Here is a 22,167-nt window from a genome sequence, read left to right as displayed (position 1 = left end):
TGTTCGCAAGAAACCTCAAAACCTGGCTCTTCGACAGACCCCCCCGAAGGACTAAAGTCTGCTAACGCCCCCCCCCCCCCCAGCGCCTTGAGACCCTTACGGGTGAGTAGTTGCACTTAACAAATGCCTGATTGATTTGATTGATTGATTGCACAGAGGCCTAGGCCAGGCCTGGCCAAGGTAGCATAGGCCAAGAACCTGTTTTGTGACCTGGACATCATGCGTGCAGTCTGAACCAGCATAAGACTACTGCCCATTTCCTGACCTTGTTGCATGAAGCGGTTGTGGTAGTGTTCTGAGTTTTGTGAACGATTAGTCTTGACCAGACCAGGCCATTTTCTTTGACAAAAGAGAGGATAGTGTACCCACCACACTAATACAAATGTTTGCTTTAACCTGACCTCCAGACCTTGCGCTGCAGTTCTGTATGCATGTCAAGCGGATATATATGTGAGATAGATGTGTAGAACATGTATGGTAGTAAGACTCTGCATGGTAATAGTCTGAGTACTATGATCAGTGGGATCCATTATAAATGGCACCAGATGGAGGATGAATAAAGCTTCCCTGGAAAGTGGCAGGGTATTGACTGCATTCATGTGGGTGGAGGGTGGAGACATTAATTATTTTGTAGCAAAGGGCTGCTGATTAGTTTTCCTTCAATACTGCCATTTGGTAAATGGCTGGGATAATAGATAGCAGTTTCTGTTTATAAAGATAAAGTCAGGAAAGACCCATGTTGTTTGGAGTCTCCCATATCTCTGATCTATAGTTCCCGTAGTGAGCCATGCCAAGACACTCAATTAAAGAGCAACATCTTGTCACCCGACATTCCTTCAGTGTGCTAAAAGACTGGTGCTGTCATTGCCCGATACAGGCTCTCATGCAAGGCGAACTGTCATTTCCGCCTATGTGGAAACCCTGATCTAGCTTGTTAAGTTATAATTGCCGAAGACGAACACCTGCTGGAGATCTGGCCAGAGTCTGAGAGTGCTGAGATTGAGCTCCTGTTGGCATCAAGTCTTTGAGGCTGCAACTGCTGATGACAAGCGCTGCTGTGCAGGCCTACTGTGCTGTTCTCTGCCCAGTTGCTTGTATGCCGAGTTATGTTATGTTATGTTATGTTATGCGTTCTTGTAGATAACACGCTGATGCCCCAGCGAAGGAGCGTCCTGGCGCTGATAGCAGAAAACTGCACAGCCTCTAACAAGGAAGAGGCCTACAAAGGAGGGAAAAGGTACGTTTAGATAGCTTTACGGAATGCTAAATAATTCTTCAGGCTGTGGATGGAAGTAGGAAGCGCGTTCCAGAGTTTGGCTACCAAAGTGCGGAAGGTACGCCGCCCAGCATGTGCCCTCCTCACCCGGGGGATAACCGCCAAATGCTACCCCATCGACCGAAGTTTACAGGAAGGGGTGTAAGGTGCAAGCAGGTTGGCCTGAATACCTGGGGCAGAGGAGTTCTAGATTTTAAAAGAAATACACAGGGACTTAAACTCTATATGTTTGGCCACAGGCAGCCAGTGGAGCCGACGAATAGCACTAGATGCAGAGCAAGTCCTAGGTAGGCCAAGGAGAGTTCTGGCCGCAGTGTTCTGAACCCTTTGCAGTCTCAAGATTTCAGTCTTGTTAGACCCCAGATATAGTAAGCAGGCATAATCAATTCTCGACAGAATGAAAGCCTGAACAATAACCTGCCTGATGGAGGGGTTGAAGAACCCCACCAGCGGTTTGAGCTCCCGCAATATGCCAAAACAGGTCCCCGCCATCTACTTAGTTTGGGTTTGGAAGCTGAGCGCAGAGTCTACCCAGACACCCAGGTTTTTTACCGCCTGTTTGGGGGCAGGTGCATGCCCCAAAGTGGCAGGCCACCAGTGCTCACTCCACAGCTCAGAGTCTTTCCCTACCAGCAATACCTTGGACTTACTGGTGTTGAGCAGGAGACAGTTGGCAGTCATCCGCTCCGCGATAGCCTCAAGATCACTCCGGAAGTTGCAAGCGTCTCGCGTGGAGTCATCCAAGAGTGCGACTACCAACTGTGTATCATCCGTATATGATGCTGCTGTGAGCCCTCTGCTCTTAGCCACCGTAGCTAATGGTTGTACATGCAGGTTAAAGAGGGATGGGCTCAAGGCTGAACGTTGCAGCCCCCCCTGTTTGGTAGTATGCACTCCAAAGGCAAAACGGGGACGGCTACCTGGAAGGTCCTCTCCGTAGGAAAAGAGGCAAACCAGTCCAGGGCCACATTAACAATGCCCACCTCCTCCAACCGTTTCAGCAGGATCTGGTAGGACACAGTGTCGAACGTGGCACTAAGGTCTAATAAGATCAGTGCCGAAGTACGACCCTTGTCTAGAGCCCACCTCAGATGTTCTGTCACAGCTAGGAGAGCAGATTCGGTCCTGTGACCAGGACGGAAACCATTCTGGGAGGGGTCCAGTATGTTATTTTCCTCCAGATAACCCGTCAAGATGGAATTGATATAGGCCTCAGAGATCTTGGAGACCCAGGGCAGGAGGGAGATGGGGAGGAAGCTCTCTTGGCTGCGTCGAGATTAGGTGGTTTTTAACAAGGGGACCACCCTGGCTTGCTTCCATGAGCTGAGGACAACCGCCGTAGAGAAAGACAGGTTGATCCCCTGGCTCAAGGGTGTAAGGAGCACAGGTAGGCTTAAAGGGGTCAGTGCGAGAACCAGACTTAACCTTGCTACACAGCACAGATAGCTCCTCTTGGGAGATTGTCGGGAAAGTGGCCAAAGTATGCGTAGGAAAGGGACTAGGCACAAGGTCAGGGCATAGCGCTACCTGGGAGAAGGACTTATAGATCTTATCCAACTTCTCCACAAAAAAGGAGGCAGAGGAAGGAAGGAAGCAAGAGCCTCGCATTGCTCATCTGACGATATCAAGGTTGCATTAAGGGCCGTCGATCTTTTAAGATGTTTTAGTATTGAGAAGATACTTTTGGAGGGATTATTACAACTCTTAATCTCATCTGCATAGTACGTTGCCCGAGTGAAGCTGTGATCACATTCCCACATCAGTGAAGCCACTGTTGTATGAGCGAGCTCACAGAACACACCCACCAAACCCACAAGGGCTGCATCTTCACCAAGAAAGTAAAATGGGGCTTAGCCAGGAAAACACTGAGAGACTGAATGTGCAGAGGAAATTCTTCAAGAACCTTAAACTTTGCCTGTGTGAACTCATAGTGGCACAAACTGTTAAGATGATCTACGCACAAGCCACTGGAGTGAGCCAGAATGATTGCACTTGTGCCTAATCAATGTATTAGCCCATACTTCATACAGGAGATTGCAGAGATAGACATTAGGCCTACCAGAGCTGGGAGGGGCACCGCCAGGGTGCATCGCTTAACTGAGATTTACAGATGAGATAACAGCCCTGTAATTGAATTCCCATTTGAATTGTGTAGTATCTCATTTTGGTGTGAGGTTAGAGTAATTGTTTTTCTCTTTTTTTTTATAATTGTCTGGACGCTACAGTGGTGTATCTGTTGATTCACTGTTGAGTTCTAAGCTTTACAAATGTGTGGAAGTGGCAGAGCACACTGGAAGGTACAGCGTACAAAACCAAAATTAATTAAGGGTTCCACACTGGAATACGCAGCTTTCCAAAACTGTACCGTTATTTTGGATTCTGTATGTCAATGTAGTAACAGCAATGCTCAATCCTCTGTAAAATGAAGCTTCTCGGCTACCAAGCAGACTAAGAGTCTATGGTGTCCATGAGTAAGCAGCAAATGAGCAACCTACTGCGAACAGAGATCCCAAAGACTAAAAGAAACTTAAGTCTATGGGGTCCAGCTAGAAGCGGGGGAAACACAACCCTCCCGAAAGACCCAGCTGCCCAAACGTTCTGGCATGCTAGTAGTCAATCGAGCCACCTAGAATGAAAAGTGCATCCAATTGGAAGACAGAACTTGCCAGAAATTACAACAGAAGATAAAATTATAAAGTTTACCTAAAGATGGCTTAGGCACAACCCACTTGAAGACAATGATTCACAAAACCATTAGCTGAGTTAGAAAATTATTAGGGTCCACTAAGTAGTGGAAGGGATGCAACTCACTGTAAGATAACTACCAGAGGTGTAGCAAATATGACTTCCACGTAGGAGAGGCTTTGCAACTTACTAGAAGGAGCAGTTTTCCAGATACTACAGGAGATATTTAACACTCAAGGATGCACCTCAGTGTAAAGAATGTAGAAATGTACAGCTTGCTAAAGCATCAGAAAATTGAGAATCCATGAAGTCCATCTCGGAGAAGCATAGGAACAACACACAGGAAAAAGCACCTTCCTAAACCCACAAAACCAACAGTAGTTAATAGTCTAGGGATTGCATCCAGACACTTTAGACTAAACCCACTGAAAAACTAGGTTTTGAAAACCATCAGAACATTAGGAATGTGTGGATCCCACCTAGTAGCAGCGTAGGTGCAACTCACTGAATGACACAGCTACCCAAAATTACCAGCAAATTAAGAATCTATGAAGTTCATCTAGGCACAGGTCAGGTTCAACTCACTGAAAGACAAGGCTTTAAAAATTGCCAGAAAATTAGGAATCTGTGTTTCCCACCTAATAGCTTTGTAGGTGCAACCCGCTGAATGGCACAGCTTCCCAAAATCACCAGAAAATTAAAAGTCTATGGAGTCAATTAGGCCCAGTATAGTCTCAACTCACTGAAAGAAGTATCTTTGAAAACCACCAGAAAAGTAGGAATCTGTAAATTCCACCTAGTAGCAGTGTAAGTGCAACCCTCTGAATGACACAGCTTCCTAAAATTACCAGAAAATTAAAGGTTTGTGGAGAAAACTAAGGAGTATTGTAGGTGTAATTCACTAAAAAAGTAAGAGTCCACCAAGAAGGGCTTAGACATATTCTACTGGAAGATCTAACTTCTTCAACCGCTAGATAATAAGGGCCTGGTTCTGAAGTTGCCACGAGTTTGCAAGTACACCTTTTACAAAAGATTTTCTTAGTCACCTGGGAAGTCAAAGGAAGACCCACCAGGAAACAACTGCTGGAGAATTTCATGTGCTGGTAGGTGGTTTGTTAGGTTTGTGGTGCCTCTGGAGATGTTTGATGAGTGTTAAAAATGACCATGGGTAACACCACCAAGGCATACCTTGGCATGACATACCAGAACAGCGAAGATGCTCTTAACCTCTCCATGCATTGCCCAGAAACTCTGAGAGGTGGACTTATGGGTAGGACAATGTGGAGGCCTAGAGGTGGTACACTGAACGTGAACCTGTGACCAGGCAGAGGCCGCATTTAAAAGACCCACCTATGATTTGATTGGTGGATTTATAGAGCGCACGAATGCCCAAGGGCGTCTTGGCGCTGATGATCTGAACTGTAGCAGTGAACAAGCCTAGAGCACGCATACTGCGCTAAGCTGAGAAAACCAAAGTTTTCAAGTTTTTCCGTGAGGGGCTGTTTTTTAGTTCCACGGGTAACTTGTTCCATATTTTTGCTGTGTTTAGTATGAAGCTTCTCCCCCCCCCCATCTTAGTTGTTTAAATCTGGGGGTTATGAGAAGCTTAGCGCTGCTGGATCTTAGAGGCCTGGAATGTTCGTAGTATTTTAAATTTCTCTTTAGGAAGTGAGAGCCCGATCCATGCACTGCTTTGTAGGCCAGGCAAGCAGACTTGAACTGGATTCTTTTTCCTACAGGGAGCCAGTGGAGCCCTCTCATTTTTTGGGCCACTGGTTAGAACCTTGGAACGTTCAGTACCAGCCTGGCTGCAGCGTTCTGCATCCGCTGGAGTTTTAATAGAAGCTGTTTTTGCAACCCAGCATAAAGTGCATTTCCATAATCCAATTTTGAGAGGACCAGCAAGGTGACCAGGGTTTTACATGTGTCTGGTGGGATGTATGGCAACAGCTTCCTGATTAATTTTAGCGAGTACCATACCTATGTAGTTTGAACATGGAATGAAGGACCTTTGATGGGTGGAGAGTGCTCACAGAAACTGGATTTTAGGACAAAAGAGAGTGCAAAAGTGGGTGGAAAAAGTTACCTGGAATGCTTCTCAGGAGACATGTAGAGTAATGTCCACTGTGGAGACTCAAAGGGCCATAACAGACACAACATTGAAATACAATTGACAGTAGATTCTTTCTACAGGCTCTGCTGTACATTTTGTTAATATCAGTGTTACAGGCATACATTTATCTGGTGGAAGCATTTGGTATTGGCCTCAATATCCTCTGTAACTATATCTCTGGGCTCAACCACATGAACCAGACAATAGTACAAGATGGCTGGGTGCTTAAGGATCACAGGGGATAGATAACCCCAGGAGGTGGGCCAAATGGGTCACATGCGAGGTCAGACTGGTACAGAAATTAGAAGTGCCCCTTCAATTGGGGACTTCATAACAAAAAAGCAGCTCATGTTTAAAATTGGAGTAGTTTTGAAATTCTAAAGACACACTGTATACGTGTTTTGCAAGATATAGAAGACTGCATGGATGTGAGCTTGCTGTAGGCAAAGTTTGTTTTAATATCAGGAAAATTGACAGTGAAACCCAGCCCAACAGACCACAGAACTGGACCAAACATTGACCTGTCAGATCGGCCCAGTGGGCGGGCACTGACTGATTGCAATATAAGCCAGTCCGACCCTGGTCACCTGGCCAAGGGGGTACGCTCAAAGGAACTTCCTTTATAGATATACGGGCGATGGGAGTAGGCCCTGCAGGAGGGACAAATGCTTACCAGAGCACGGTTGGATGGCAGAAGGAGTAGGCTAGGGTTGTTGATGTGGGCTCTATATGGCAGGGGGAGTGAGAGCCTTTCAAAGAGACTGCAAGGGTTACAACAGGCCGAATATTAAAACAAAGCCAACAGTAAAAACTTTCTGTATGCAGCACTGTAAACTTTTTAATGATTGTTATGTTAGAATAGTGTGTATAAAAATATTGTATGATATAAATGTCATGTCCAAACACTTTTTACATTGTCCCACTAGCTGCAGATGTTCTATTAACTCAATTGGGGCAATATTTTTGCAAACGATATTTAGTTCTAGATATTTAAGTCATGCCATGTCCTGACAATATCTGGTATCACACATTTTTACATATCAGTGGCACGGGCCTGATCTAGGTTGACCTCAGTATGTCAGTGGGACCATCTGCCTGAGAGCAATGACACAATCTATGCACCAGTCAAAGCTGTTTAAGAGCTCACAACTCTATAAAAAATGTCCAGGCGATCAAGTGATGGAGGGCATGAGGAAGAGGGCAGAGGAGGGAGCCTGGCTGAAAGAACTACATTTGTAGGTCTAGCATGGGGTGAGCAGGCCATGGGTGAAGTGGGAAAGTCTTTATAGAGTAGCTTGGAAGGACAGATAGCAGAGTGGATTGGGAAGACATATGAGCTTTGGATATTCTTTGGAGGGTTGGAAGTGAAAGGCTCTCTGGCAAGAACTGAAGGCCCATAAGATGCCCAAAATTGAAACAGAATTAAAAGAAACCCCTTTGTGCATGCAGCACTACATTTGTATTAATACCACTAGTACAAATTGGTACTGGCCTTAAGGTCCATCTACGACAGTTTCTCTAGGCTCAAATGCATGAACCTGGAACTAGTCCAAGACAGTTGGGCATGAAAGGGTACTGAGCTAACCCCCAGGTGGTAGACCAGGCGTGCTACCTGACAAGGGGGAGGGTACACAATGGAACTGTATAGTTTTGTGTGTTGATGAGCAGGCTGTGGTAGGAGGTTGAGTACCTATGGGAGCAGGCGTGAGTGGACAGAAGGGAGTAAGATTTAAAGGAAGACTAGCCGCAAATTATTTACACTGGGCTGCAGATTATGCTGAATCTAGAATTTACCTGGAGAGAACCTTGGCTACATGCCTCAATGCCCCAATGTTACTGTTTCTTTCTAAACGTGGTCCCCAGACCAAGATTGTCTGGCGCTTACTGTTCACTGTGTTAGCATCTGGGAGGTGGGCTTGGTGGATTACGTGACATGGGGTAGTGAAAAAATAAACATGTAGTTCTAACGCACATGGGTGCCGGCGGAGGCAGAAGGTGAACATGCTTTCAGGTGTAGGATAAGAAGGACATTGTGGTGCTTCTATGGGGTAAAGGAGAGCAATTAACACTGGGGAATGACAAAGGGGCTATAACAGACACAAGATTAAATCACAATCCACAGATGCTGCAAAATTTACTAATATCGGTAGCACAGGATGGGTTACAAATGTAGCTGGTAAGAAGCTCTGGTATTGGCCTCAATGTGCCCTGCGAACATCTCTTTGGACTCAACTACATGAATTAGACATCAGTCTGAAATGGCTGGGGCCTCGCGGTTCACTGGGGTACCCCCAGAGAGGTGAAGCAAATGGTTCACTTGACCAGGGGAAGGAGATGCTCCATTCAATGTTATTCTAGGCTGAACCAAATGCTGTCACATAACATAGGTATGGAAAAAATCATTTTTCCATGATCATATTTCAGCTACACATTACAAAACAAGAAAACTGTATTTACTTGTTGGAAAGACAGTGCCTGTCTGATTGCTTGAACAAAAATGCCTTGAATTCAGTGAAAAACTAATAAATATTATACTTCTAGGTCCAAAATTGTTCCAACTGGAGATACTTCCTCGCCACATCTGTATGCTTCGATTTGGTTCAATCAGTGCCCTACAGCAAAGCATGGGGAAATCAGGGATTTATATATGAAGGGTGGCTCAGCGTTGAAAGAGAGTTTGATACACTGATGAAGCCATGCAATTAGAAATGTTCATGTGAAATGGCTCTCATTCATCTCCTTTAAAGAAAAAACTGCAGGGTGGTTTCTCGTAGACTAGGTCTGTCCTGCTGTAAAGGCTTGTGTCTCCGCCGGCACCAGACACCAAAAACACAGATAAAAAAGTTTCTGAATGCACCAGACATCAAGAACCCAGATAAAGATATTTCAGAATGCACCAGACACCAAGAACCCAGATAAAGATGTTTCAGAATGCAACTACCTTTGAAACTACAAAGAAAAACACTTAGAACTCGGCAGTCCCTGGGCCTTCAGCTAGTTAGGTAGAGGTCTTTATCAAGTTCATGTCTTCGGCATCAGGCCCACACATCTGTTTGTGGCGCCCTTGCTGATCATAAACGTACCACTAATCCCTTGATGTGGACTAAATATGTTGTCCTTCCATCATAACTTACCAAAACCAGGCACCAATATTTCTATCATCAAATAAGGGATCATTATTTCATGCAGCCGGGAAAACACACATTTGTAGAAATACATCATCTTCAGAACAGAAGTATGATACCACTTAGAGCATTTAAACCTTAATTTGTCATTTAAAATCAATAAACTTATGTATCACTGCACCGTTTCCACTGCTTGGAGGAAAAGTGTAAATCCAATCCATTCTCCCATGAAGCATATCCATTCTCCGTTTCCGGATTTTGGTTGCCAATCAGTCCGGGTCTCAATATGCTAAAAGCACTTCTCAGACACGTCTGTTGTCATACTTTAAAAACAGTAGTTGCCTTTATTGTCCACCACCAATCTACCCGAGGCATGGCAGTGTACTCTTTCAGCAGTGCTGTGCAGCTTTAGAAGATCTTGTCTTCCTCCGTTGTGTCTACAGCTGCCAAATCATTAACCAGGCTAATCTCAGAAGCGACCCCAACGCTCAACTCCTCCAGTCCCACACCCCGACCCACCCCACACAGGTCCGGCCCTGCAAGGAGACGAACATACCGCTAACCGCTCCCACCCCCACCGTTCTCTGGGACTCATTCATCTGGACACGCGCGCTGGATGGGACCTGCCGCAGTGCCCGTAAACGATCAAGTGACACGACACGTGGGAAAGGTCTTTCAGTGGAAGCAATTTTTAAATAGTTAAAGCAATGTTGTTTCCAAAATTATTTATTTCCCATAACATACATTGGTAGAAATTACTCTTTATAGCAGTAAAATCCGTATGATTTTCACCTTTAAAATGTGTGTACATCACAAGACGAAAGTCAAAAAATAGCAAACAGGCTCAACTGCCGTTGAAATGTAAATGTTGCACTACAAAGGAATGAAATATCTTCCTGCTGAGTGTTTAACTTGTACACAACGCGAAGTCATGCACAACCCACTTCTTCCAGAGAATAATGAAAACACAAGAGGCGTGTTGCTCTCGAACCATGTACCAACAGAAGCGAAGTACATACTCATGTAGCTAAGAGGGCCGGAACTTCGATCAAATAAATGATGGCTCGTCCCAAATACCGATAAGCCCCAAAAAATATTTTACTCACGCGGACATGTAAAGATTGCGCGGTGTATGGCACAGAATTAAGCGCTTCAACGCCTCGTCAGGGGTAGTAAGCGCTACATAAATGCAATTACAATGTAATTGCGCCACCAAGGTATTAGTGTGAAGTCGTCTGTGCTCCTATCATTCAAGTGACAATGGAGCACGTCATTTGAGCCCACAGGGGTGTGACTATTGTCACTGCGCAGAGCACACCTGCTCTGTGGTGCGAATGGACCATGAACTCACAACCGCACGGCAGGACTATATATTCGTGAGCTGTGCTCACTTGCCACCACCTATGAGGCGGATTATTCTCCTCGTGTTTTCTCGACTAGCTCGGCCGCAAACCCTCGGAGGCAGGGTTCAGGGGCACACCTCTGCCGACTGCAGCCTCTCAACACCTGGCCCACGAGGGCTGCGCAGCCAAGGATGCTGAATCATCAGCAGCTGCAGCATCACGGCCCATTCATGACATCAGCACATGGCCTCTAGTGAGCATCCGCGCATCCTGGTCTACAGCGTTCTCCCTGCAAGGTATCAGCATCCCCCGTGCACACCAGGTGGCCCATCACCTTATGATACATAACCCCTCTCCATCCCTGCTTCCCTAGTACAAGCATCTGCAACCTCGTGCCAAAACATGCATCCACCAGCCAACACTAGCATCCCTTTCCCCGCATCACTTCGTCTTTGCCCACGCGAGCACTTCCTCTTCGCACCTGCATCCCGAAAGCCCACAAAGTCGAGTCCCCTTGTTCACAACGAATCCCACTATGCTCACATACACACCCCCTACCCGTGATGGTACATTCTAATAGCGCCGATCTTGCCTGGCTCTGGGAACACGTACGGTTTCGCCACTACCCCACTTCTCTAGGAAGTGGTCCACGCTGCCCTTGCCTTGTCAAGGAGCCGCAGATGTAGGTGCACTGCGCTCTTACCGGCAGATGCCGCAGCGGTTCCGTTTCCTCTTGGACCCCGGGGGTGCGTTAGCCTTTCCTGCTGTCCGGTGCTCAGGTCAAGGAGCTCCTCAGTGTACAGCACACTGGTATAGCGCACTCCAGTACCACCCGCCTCCGCCCTGCCACTGCTCATCGGTCATAGCGCCGCACATTACTGCTGGAGGTTAACGCCGGCCGGACTCAACCAGTACAATTACATAGGGGTGGCGCATTGAATCGAAAACTACAAAACGGCTGGAAGAGAATGACGCCGCCACATTGTCTCCTCTGTGGTTCGTTTGTCGGTCGTAAAAACAGAATCAAAGCATATTCGGCTGCTCCGTGCAATAACAAGGACTTTAGGGGAGTGTTTGAATGTTTTCACCCCTGGAACCAGTTTCTTAGTCCAGCCCGCGGTGCTTCCCATTCTGGAACGCAAACACTTTGTCCTAGCAACGGCAGAGGAAACGCCAACCTTCACAGAAGAAGTAGCTGAGGGGTAATATAGAGCATGGCAGAGGTGCATTAGTGTCATTATTAGGCAGCCCAGGGGTATTGCTCAGGGAGAGGATCAAATCCTGCCCCGATACTGAAGGATACAGACTAGTAGTAACATATACAGGAAAGGTAAAATGTATACCGCCATGGAATTGCATGGGGAGCACATTTATTTCAGTCAAATATTATTATCTGTCTGACCAGCCCAGATTTAATTTATTCAGGGACTTTTTACGATCTGGGTGGAGTGGGTAATTGCCCAGGCCCCCCATATTCCAAGCCCCCATCCCGCTAAAGTGACCACTTTCTCTAATTGTTACCCCTGACTTTCAATCTCTCTCCATCTCTTTCTATCGCTACCTACTCCTGACTCTCTCCCTACCTATCCACCATTCTATCACCCCTCATCTATCTCTTGCTGTGTCGCCTCCCTATACTTCTCCCATTTTCTTTTCTATCTACTTCTGCCTGCCACTCTCCAACTTACTCTTCACATCCGCCCCCTCTGGTTACCTTGCTTGTCTCTACCGCTGCCCTCTCTCTCGTTCACTACTTCAACTGTTTCTCTACTTTTCTCTTATTATATGTCACTCCTGTCCACTTCACAGTCACTAATTAATGCGTTTTTATATAGTGTGTATACATTACTAAGGTGTCAGAGTGCTTTACAATAGAGCAAAAGAACACTACACTCTACACCCTTCATTTCGGCATCCAAGAGCATCATCTACTTCGTTCCTCAAGGCTCATTGCTCAGCCCCACCTTGTTCAACACGTACATGATGCCCATGGCCAACATCGTTAGAACCCATGGCCTCAACATGTAAATGTAAATGTCATGGTACTTATAGAGCGCACTGTCACCAGACGGTCACCTTGTGGTGTCGCCTATTCGGCTTCCTTGCGCTGATACTCATACCGCTGTGGAACCCCTCCTGGCTTTCCCTGTGAAGTGTCCACTCCTGGGCACCCCCAGGGTGAAGCCAGGCATCCTTAGCGCTGTTGGGGCCAGTGTGAAGGCTAAGCAAGCTATTGCCCAGAGTTGCAGCGTGGGGCCCATGATTAGAATAGGCACCAAGGAGAGAATTAACAGGTCTGAGGAAATTGAGCCCAAGACCCCGCCGAGGCGGGAATCGAACCCTGGTCCCTGGACAGAACTCTGCATCATGGTCTGCCGCTCTAACCATTGAGCCACACTCCTCCACAACATCTAATCCTACGCGCACAACTCCAAGTTCATCCTCTCACTCAGTCAATCAATCTGGGAATTGTAAGTGCGCTACTCACCCGTGAGGGTCTCAAGGTGCTTGGGGGTGGGGGGGGAGGGTGTGGATGCAGATCTGTTTAGCTGAAGAGCCAGGTCTTGAGGGACTTCCTGAAGGTGGTCAGGGAAGGGGGCACGTCTGATGTCTGGCAGTAGCTCATTCCAGGTCTTGGCTGCAACATCTTCCTCCTGCTCTGGCTCTGTGGATGTGCAGGGTTTCGGTCAGTGCGAGGTTTCTTTTGGGTACTTGGAAGTTGATTCTGTCGTTGAGGTATTTGTGTCCGTTGTTGTGTAGTTATTTGTAGGAGTGAGTGAGGATTTTGAAAGTGACTCTTTTCTCCACTGGGAGCCAGTGGAGTTTGATGTGTTCGTGTCGGGGTATACCGAGGATGAGTGTGGCGGCAGTGTTCGGCATTGTCTGGAGTTGTTGATGCCGGCGTAGAGTATGTTTCCATAGTCCAGTCTGCTGGTGATGAGTGCGTGTCTGATTGTCTTCCTAGACTCAGGGGGACCCACTTGAAGGTCTTGCGGAGGATGCAGAGGGTGTTGAAGCAGCTGGAGGTGACGGCGTTGACCTGTCAGTTCATGGTGAGTGATGAGTCTAATACGATGCAGAGGTTCTTGGCGTGGTCTGACGGGGTAGGTGGGCTTCCGAGGGCAGTCAGTCACCAGGTGCTGTCCCATGCAGAAGGGTGGTACCAAGCACGAGGACTGCTGTCTTCTCGGCGTTGAGCATCAGGCAGCTGTTGGTTATCCAGACTGCGATGTCTTGCATTCCTTTCTGGAAGTTGAGTTTGGCAGTGGTGGGGTCTTTGGTGAGGGAGAGGATGAGCTGTGTGTCATCGGCGTATGATACGATGTTGAGGCTGTGTTGTCGGACGATGTCTGCGAGAGGGGACATGTAGATGTTGAAGAGGGTGGGGCTCAGGGATGAACCCTGTGGGACTCTGCAGGGTATTTTCATTGGGTCGGAGAGGAAGGGTGGGAGTCTGATTCTTTGGTTTCTTCCGGTGAGAAATGATCGGATCCATTCCAGGGCTGTTCCTTGTATGCCTGCGTTGTGTAGTCTGGCAACTAGTGTGTGGTGGGAGACTTTGTCGAAGGCCGCTGATAGGTCGAGTAGAAGGAGGGCTGTAAAGTGGCCTTGGTCCAGGAGGGTGCGGATGATGTCTATGGCAGTGAGTAGAGCGGTCTCTGTGCTGTGGTTGCTTCGGAATCTGGATTGGACGGCTCGAGGACGGCATTCTCTTCAAAGAATCATGTCAGTTTCCTGTTGACTGTTTTCTCTGCAACTTTGGCTGCGAATGGGAGGAGTGAGATGGGCCAATAGTTCTTGAGGTCGGTGGGGTCAGCTGTGAGCTTCTTGATCCGGGCTCTGACTTCTGCGAGCTTCCAGTCATCTGGGAAGGTGCCTGTTTTGAAGGTGGTGTTGATGGTGCGTTGTAGTTCGGGTGCGATGGTGGCCCCGGCTCTGTGGTAGATGTGAGTGGGGCAGGGGTTGGTGGGGGCCCCTGAATGGATGCTTTTCATGGTCGAGGCGGTTTCTTTGGCCGTGATCGGTGTCCAGTTGGAGATGGTGGGCTGGCTGGTATTTCTGGGGGGTGAGTGGCCGTCTATGGCAACTGGTGGATGGTCGATTAAGTTGTCCCCAGCACCAGGAAAGCCATCAATCAAGCCCCAGTCATCAGTCAGCTAGACTAAGGCAACACACTTTACTCAGTTCTCACCACCCAACTCCTACAGAGACTCCAGACAATACAGAACTCTGCTGCTAGACTCTTCCTCGACCTCCCCAAACTTGCCCACAACATCCATCGGCTCCTCATCCAGAAGAGATGCCTATTCAAGATACTGAGACATGTCTACAAAGCCCACCATGACTGAGGACCAGCATACATCAACCACCGCCTGAACTTCCACCAACCCTCGAGACACCTGCGCTCCACCTCCCTCGGTCACACTTCCCATAGCCGCTGAAGCAACAGTGGAGGACGTTCCTTCTCCTACCTCGCCGCCAAGTCCTAGAACGACCTCCCCCTGCACTTTGGAACATCATCCTCTCTCCCAGAACTCAGAAAGAGGCTCAACACCTGGCTTTTTGACTGATCCCAGCAACACCACAGTACCTGGATAGCCTCACAGGTGATTAGGCGCACTCTCCAAAGTCGAGTTGATTGGTTACAGGAGAAATTTCAACAGTGGCAGTACGTGACAATACGTATAGCTACTACAGTTACTCAAGGTGAAAGTTGCATATTTACAAATTACTTAGTCTTTACAAATTACATATTTAGAAAAGTTAAAACAATTGGAGTTACAAAAATACAATTACCTATTTACAGAGTTGAAACAGAAAGGTAATTGCAGCTCTTAATGGTGTCAGGATCACATCGTTAAATATGAGGGCATATGCCTGGTGGATTGCTTGGCGAGGAGTGTTATTGAGAAAAATCTCTTTGGAAGAGGAGAGTTTTAAGGTCCATTTTGAAGATCCGAAAAGAGGTGGTGGTGCGAAGGTTTGGATGTAGTGAATTACAAATTCGTGAGAAGGATTGTGCCATAAGTTTTTCCCTATTGAAAGTTGGAGCAAGGGGTGGAAGTGGAAGTCGCTTCATGGGTGATATATGCGGTCCTGTACATGGTCCTAGCTTCAATAGGAAGCCAGCGAAAAGTTAACACCATAGGTGTGATATGGTCATTTCTTTTGTCTCTGTGGAAGAAATGCGCAGCTGAGAGGAGGGTGAATTTTAAAAGAGATGGGTCTTTGTAAAACCTGCAAGAAGAGAGTTACAGTAATCCAGTCTGGAGAGTACCAAAGATTGGACAAGAGTTTTCAGGTCTTGCTCAGAAATATAACATCAGATCCACCAGAGAAGTCACAGTTGGAAGCGTGCATTCTTGGCCATGGTGTTGATTTGTGATTGAAGGTAAAGTCTTTCGTACAGGATGACACCTAGTGGTTTGGCACTGTCAACAATGGTAGGTCTACTGTTAAGAATGTTTAAATTATTTATCCATGATTGAACAAGGGGGTGACGTGTTTGAGGTAGAGACTACACTTCGCTAGGAAGCTCTCTTTGGAGGCAGCTATACGATTTACAAATCAGAATAAACATATAAACTGATACTTCTATATAGCTCCTTCTGACTACCTCTAACACTCTCTACCAACCTCTAACTCTCTTCCTGAGTGTGACCTATTTTTCTGTTTCTCCTTACTACATCCCACCTCACCCCTTTCTTTCCGTGTCTTAGCTCCCTCTCTGTACCTAGTCACAAAGGCACCCCTCTTTTTCTCTCTCCCATCACCACCTCTCGCATTCATTCTTTGGGACTTCTGCTGTCTAACACAAATCTCTCTCTACCTCTCCCCTTCTCTATCTGCAACTCACTGATTTGTTTATGCCTTATCTCACTCCTCTATCTCGTCACCTCTTTCTGAACATGTTATATCTTATTTTATGTTATGTTAAGTTGATTTGTTGGATACGATAATCACATGTGAGGATATCCAGGCGTTTGAGCAGGTGAGTGGGCGTGTGGTCTCCACAGGGCTAATTGAAGAGCCAGGTTTTCAGCCTCTTGCTTAGCTCAAGAAGTGAGATGGGGACCTTGATGTGTTGAGGGAGGTTGTTCCATGTTTCGGGTGCAATGTAGGAGAACGATCAAACTCCTGCTGCTTTGTGAATGTGAATATGAATGTAGTGGGGTGTGTGCAAGTGACAGTGATACAGAACATAGGTGTCTGGTAGGCTGGTAAAAGTGTATGCAGCTGTTCAAGTATGCTGATCCAGTATTGTGTAAGGTTTGCATATGTCGTCATGTTGAGCTTCTTGTCTAGCATGATCCCCAGATTTCTTGCATGGTTGGTGGGTGTTGTTGTTAGTCCTAGCTCTGAAGACCATCAGGTGGAGTCTCATGAGTAGATCTTGTTTCCAAAGATCAGTTCTTCTGGTTTGTCGGACCTAAGCAGTTGGTTCTGATCTAGTCTGCTACTATGGTCATGCAGTTGGTGAAGTTGGTTCTGGTGGTGGTTGTCTTGTCCGTCAGGGAGAGGATGAGTTGGGTGTCGTCAGCAGTGGAGGTGATGCAGATCAGGTTCTTGGTCTCCGATGTTAATGGTGGTATTCTGACCCTTTGGGTTCTATCCATTTGGAAGGAGCAAATTCAGTTGAGTGCAGATCCTTAGATTACTATGTCATAGAGTCTTCTGATAAGAATGTTGTGGGAGATAGTGTTGAAGGCTGCTGATAGGTAAAGTAGGATGAGAGGTGTTGTTTCTCCTTGGTCCAGGATGGACCGGATGCTTTCGGAGACCGTAATAAGTGCTGTTTTGGTGGTGTGGCTCTTTCTGATTGGGTATTGTCCAGCAGGTGGTGAAGCTCAAGGTGGGCTGAGTGTTGCTTGTTGATGGCATTCTGAATCACTTTGGCTGGGTATGAGAGCAGAGAGGTAGAACAGAAGTTGCTCAATTGGTTTGTGTGATGGTTTCTTGAGTAGGGTGTTCACTTCAGCATGTTTCCAGTCATCTGGGAGTGTACGGATGTGATAGAGGCGCTGATGATGTGGCTGAGGCCCCTGCTGATTTGTGATGTTCCCAGGTTGTACATGTGGTGGGGGCATTAGATCTGCTGGGTCCCCTGAGTGGATGGACCAAATGATTGTTGTTGTGTCATCTTTGGTGTAGGTTGTCCATACAGTTTGGTGGCCGTCTTTGTTGGTGATGGAAAGGTTGGCTATAAGTCCATTAGGGTTAGGTTGGTGTGCGAAGGTGCTGTAGATGTTTGTGATTTTGCTGTGGAAGAAGTTTGATAGCTCATCACAAAGTTCTTGGGAGGAGCGTGATGTTGACAGAGTCTGAGGGTGTGGTACCTCTCCTCCTGAGATTTTACCCCAGCTGCGTCTTGTTGATTTGGAAGTTGATGGTGGAGTGGTCGGTCAGTGTGAGTGGCGAGGTAGATTTATGTTTAATGCTTTCGCTATTAGTGAAGATGGAGTCTAGCCTCCCACAATGTGTGTTGGCCTTGGGATGAGCTGGGTAAGTCCGATGTTGTCCAGGATTGTGAGGAGTGCTATGCAGCAGGGGTCAGTTCTGTCTTCCAGGTGGAAGCTCAGGTCACTGAGGAGTGTGTTAGCTTAGGAGTCAATGGAGAGAGGGGCGATGAAGTCAGTGATGAGGCTGGTGAAGGTGGCTCACGCTTTGGGAGGCTGGTAGGCAAGGGTGCCCTCAGACTGAAGTTTTCCGAGATATGCAGCTTGAAGTGCAGATGCCTCGTGAATGGGGTGGTGTTTTCTGTGAATGTCCGGTATTTGATGGATTCCTTTTAGATGATTGCAAGTCCTCTACCTGACTTGTGGAAGCAGACCAATACAAAAGGGGCCCGCTGAGGAAGATATAGGGCAGACAGCAGGGGAAAATTACACTACTACACTATAACAAGTCCGCCCTACCCATATAGGAAAATGGCCCACAAGGAGTCAAAGGATTTAAGTACACAACATTGAGCTCACCATCAAGCGACGGGCAGGCCACAGGATAGATTCAACTCCGAGTTATAAATATACAAAATCTTTATTTTCTTTTTTAAAATATCTTCACACACATTTTATCCAAGGTAGTTGATAAAGTGACCCATAGGTTCATCAGTTCATTTAAGTAACACATAAGTCAATAAATACATTTTACATAAAAACCCCACATCAACCTCTCATCATACATACTCATACCCTCATTCAATCACACACAAGCATCCACTTCAGCATAAGGCAATTAATACACATTCCTCAACGCAATCCCCAGAGTGACACATAGGTAGGATCCTGCGGAGTCTTCTCAGCAAAATTTCAGAGAATCCAGGTCGATATGGCAGGACCCCCAAAAGTAACACCAACGCGCGTTTCGGTGCTCGGCCCGATCTACGGCCGCACCTTCATCAGGGCTCTAACGCCGAGGGAGTGGGGAAAAACACAGCACAATTGAAACACAGCCGTGGCCGATCTGTTGTAGACAAAAAACAGTTTTTAGAATCTAATGCTTCACAGACATTTCTATTGATTCTAGCTTCAGTTTATACATAGGTTATAAAATAATCCACACATTATTACTTTCCTAGAGTTCAGAAGTCTGTCCCATTTTATACAGATATCGTCAAGAAGAGAAACATATATGATTTGCACATTCTATTTAACTCTTTATCTGAGACATCATCTCTTCGGTCGCAGCCCCACACGTGGTGAGCTCAACTATTGCAGATTAATCATTTCATAGTATACTTATAGTAGTAACGCACAAAAGAGCACACACTGGAATCCCTTGTTCAATCATATATATAACGTTCCATCCGAGGGTGTCAGTTTTAGCCCCCATTCTCTCCACTCACATTCGAACGGTCACGCGGTAGTGACAAATCCCATTAAAAAACATTCCTAACTTCTCTCGGGGGGGGGGGAGATGATAGATTTCATCAGTTACAGGTCAGACCCATTTCGCTCAAAAACACTCCATCTTTCAACGCTATGCTGAAGCTTTTACCTATGTCCCGGGTCTATGAGTCGGCCTCAATAGCAGTATTCTCAATGGTAGTAGCCCAGGGCCCAATCGTAATGGAGCAGTTGCATGTACCCATCCAGTTCGAGTAGGTTTCTAATACATGAAAATAAATTCGTATAAACAAAATAAACTCAAACTAGGAAGTTACCCTGCTATTCGATATTCAAACCAGCTGCAGAGGCCCCACACTGGACTTACTCGATGTACTATTCTTTTAAGATGGACATCTTATCAGGCCGAAGATGTGGCGACCTCCTGTGCGGGACCGCAACAAAGTACAAGCCTGGATAAAGCAAAGACAAAGGTATCAGAGACAGTCGCCCTAAATTCAATGAATGCTGAGTTTATTCCGAAGCACAGCACTAGCACAGTTTAGTTTCACGGGCCACATAAAGGCCAGGTTCATTCTCTTTTAAATGTCGAATTAAGCCAAGATGATCAGACTCAAAAGCTACGGTTCACCATTTTGCCTCAATAGATCAAACAGAGTCCACATACCGTTTATACAGAAAAGGGTAAATTCGCAAGATTCCAGGTGCTCAATCGGGGAAGTCAGCTTGGAGTTCCGCGGATGAGTGCAGATCCTCAGTGTTCTGGGGAAAATCGAAAAAAGAATAATCCACACGATAATCGTAGTGCAAAAAAGCGAGATAGTATTTCCTCAAACTAGTAAACTATGGATCTTAACACAGTCCACATGTTTGTGGGTACGCTCCGAGATAGACGCCTCCCCAAATTACACCAATAGCGTTTGGGAAAAAGTTACCGTCATAACGCTGCACAGCGGTGGTTTGAGATTAGAGTCATACAGTAGTGATAGGGTTCCCCAAGCCCTCATCACATCTAAAGACAGATGAAAGGGACTGATCACTCTATTTTTATCAATCACGTAACTAACTGCTCTTAGATCGGGGAGGTGCAAAGGCACAAGTAGTGGGCCAAGAACCTAACGCAAAGACTCTCATGGCCTGGAGGTTAAAATTCCGAACGAAAATGAGCATATAGATTCTAAGCACTTTTAAAGAGCGGCGGAAAATAAACGGTCAAAACCTCCCGCCGCATCGTCCCCCTCACCTGATGCCGCACTGTAAAGATAAGACTCCCCTCTCGCACCGAGCCCTCAAGATGGCCGGTATGTTTCAACAGACGCCGAAGTCTGGAGGTTCAGCTGTTTTAACGGGCCAAAGGCCCGCCCCTCACACACAAGTGAGAACCCCTGAGGGGTACGTTCTCGGCGTCCCAGGGCTGGCTGGAAAACATGGGACGAATCCGAGCACAGTTGCTCAATGAGAAACATAACATGCCGATCCGCTCCCTGACAACAACGAAAGTTAAACATAGTCTGTCAGAATCGGAGGCAAAAAGAATCAGACCAGGCTCCAACAACACAGAGCTCCGGTATTTTTGGCTCGCGTTCAGGAGCTCAATTCCCTCATACAGAATACAAAATGGAATTAGAGGCCGTCCTGCAAACAGTATATGTTAGAGGCACTCCTACAGTGAAAAAACATGCACAAAAATATAGACATAAAATATCACTAAATAAGAAATAGAAAATAACACGCCAGGAGTCCAAGGGTCAAAGTATAGGCTATTGGGAATAGATTACAATGCATGTTTACAAAATCTCACAGAGGTTGTAGGCAGATAAATGCCTACGAGCAATCAGGTAACCGGGATTCTCGGGAGGGTCTCAACCATATTCACAGAATCGCGTTCTCCCAAGGGCACCAATCATTCAGGGCTGATTTAGCAGCATCCAAAATCAAAATCCAAAATACCTCCCTTTTCTTCCTCACAGCGGTGACACCTTTTCCTGGGATGCTACGGATTTTTTCAAGGACAGACCATTTCAGGTCAGTGTCACAATGCTTCGCCATGCTCCAATGGGATACGAGTGGGGCCCCACTCTTCAGATTACGGATATTGGATTTGTGCTCACCAATCCTGGTTCGGCACTCATGTCCAGTTTCTCCCACATATGTCACTTTGGGGATTGCGTTGAGGAATGTGTATTAATTGCCTTATGCTTAAGTGGATGCTTGTGTGTGATTGAATGAGGGTATGAGTATGCATGATGAGAGGTTGATGTGGGGTTTTTATGTAAAATGTATTTATTGACTTATGTGTTACTTAAATGAACTGATGAACCTATGGGTCACTTTATCAACTACCTTGGATAAAATGTGTGTGAAGAAATTTTAAAAAAGAAAATAAAGATTTTGTATATTTATAACTTGGAGCTGAATCTAACCTGTGTCCTGCCCGTCGCTTGTTGGAGAGCTCAATGTTGTGTACTTAAATCCTTGGACTCCTTGTGGGCCATTTTCCTATATGGGTAGGGCGGACTTGTTATAGTGTAGTAGTGACTTGTGGAAGCAGTCCTATTGTGCAATCTTGTAGCCTGCTGGGATTTTCATGGCAATGTCAGGTGCCAGTGCGGAGTCTGGTTTCCTTGATGAAGAAAAGGTCTGGTGTGTCTCTGCTCAACAGGTCCCGGATGTTGTCACTTGTTTGCTGAGCGATCCTGAGTTGAGTAGCATGCATGCAAGTGAGTGATGTCCTGTGAGTTTGCCATGGCATGTGGTGCTGGGTGAGGAAGTTGATGGT

At 46.5% G+C, this 22,167-nt stretch overlaps 1 protein-coding gene across 1 annotated transcript in view; it reads right to left on the bottom strand.

Annotated features, from left to right (window-relative positions):
• Positions 1-11,381, bottom strand: part of TTLL7 (tubulin tyrosine ligase like 7) — a 1,017,987-nt gene extending 1,006,606 nt beyond the window's left edge. Inside the window, exon 1 of the mRNA XM_078659263.1 lies at positions 11,246-11,381. The gene's annotated coding sequence lies outside the window, so the exon portion shown is untranslated. The remainder of the gene's footprint in view (positions 1-11,245) is intronic.
• Positions 11,382-22,167: the final 10,786 nt, after the last annotated feature.

Source organism: Lissotriton helveticus, chromosome 1_1 (assembly GCF_964261635.1).
Source record: "Lissotriton helveticus chromosome 1_1, aLisHel1.1, whole genome shotgun sequence".
Taxonomy (NCBI): Eukaryota; Metazoa; Chordata; class Amphibia; order Caudata; family Salamandridae; genus Lissotriton; species Lissotriton helveticus.
This window is presented reverse-complemented; position numbering and strand designations above follow the sequence as displayed.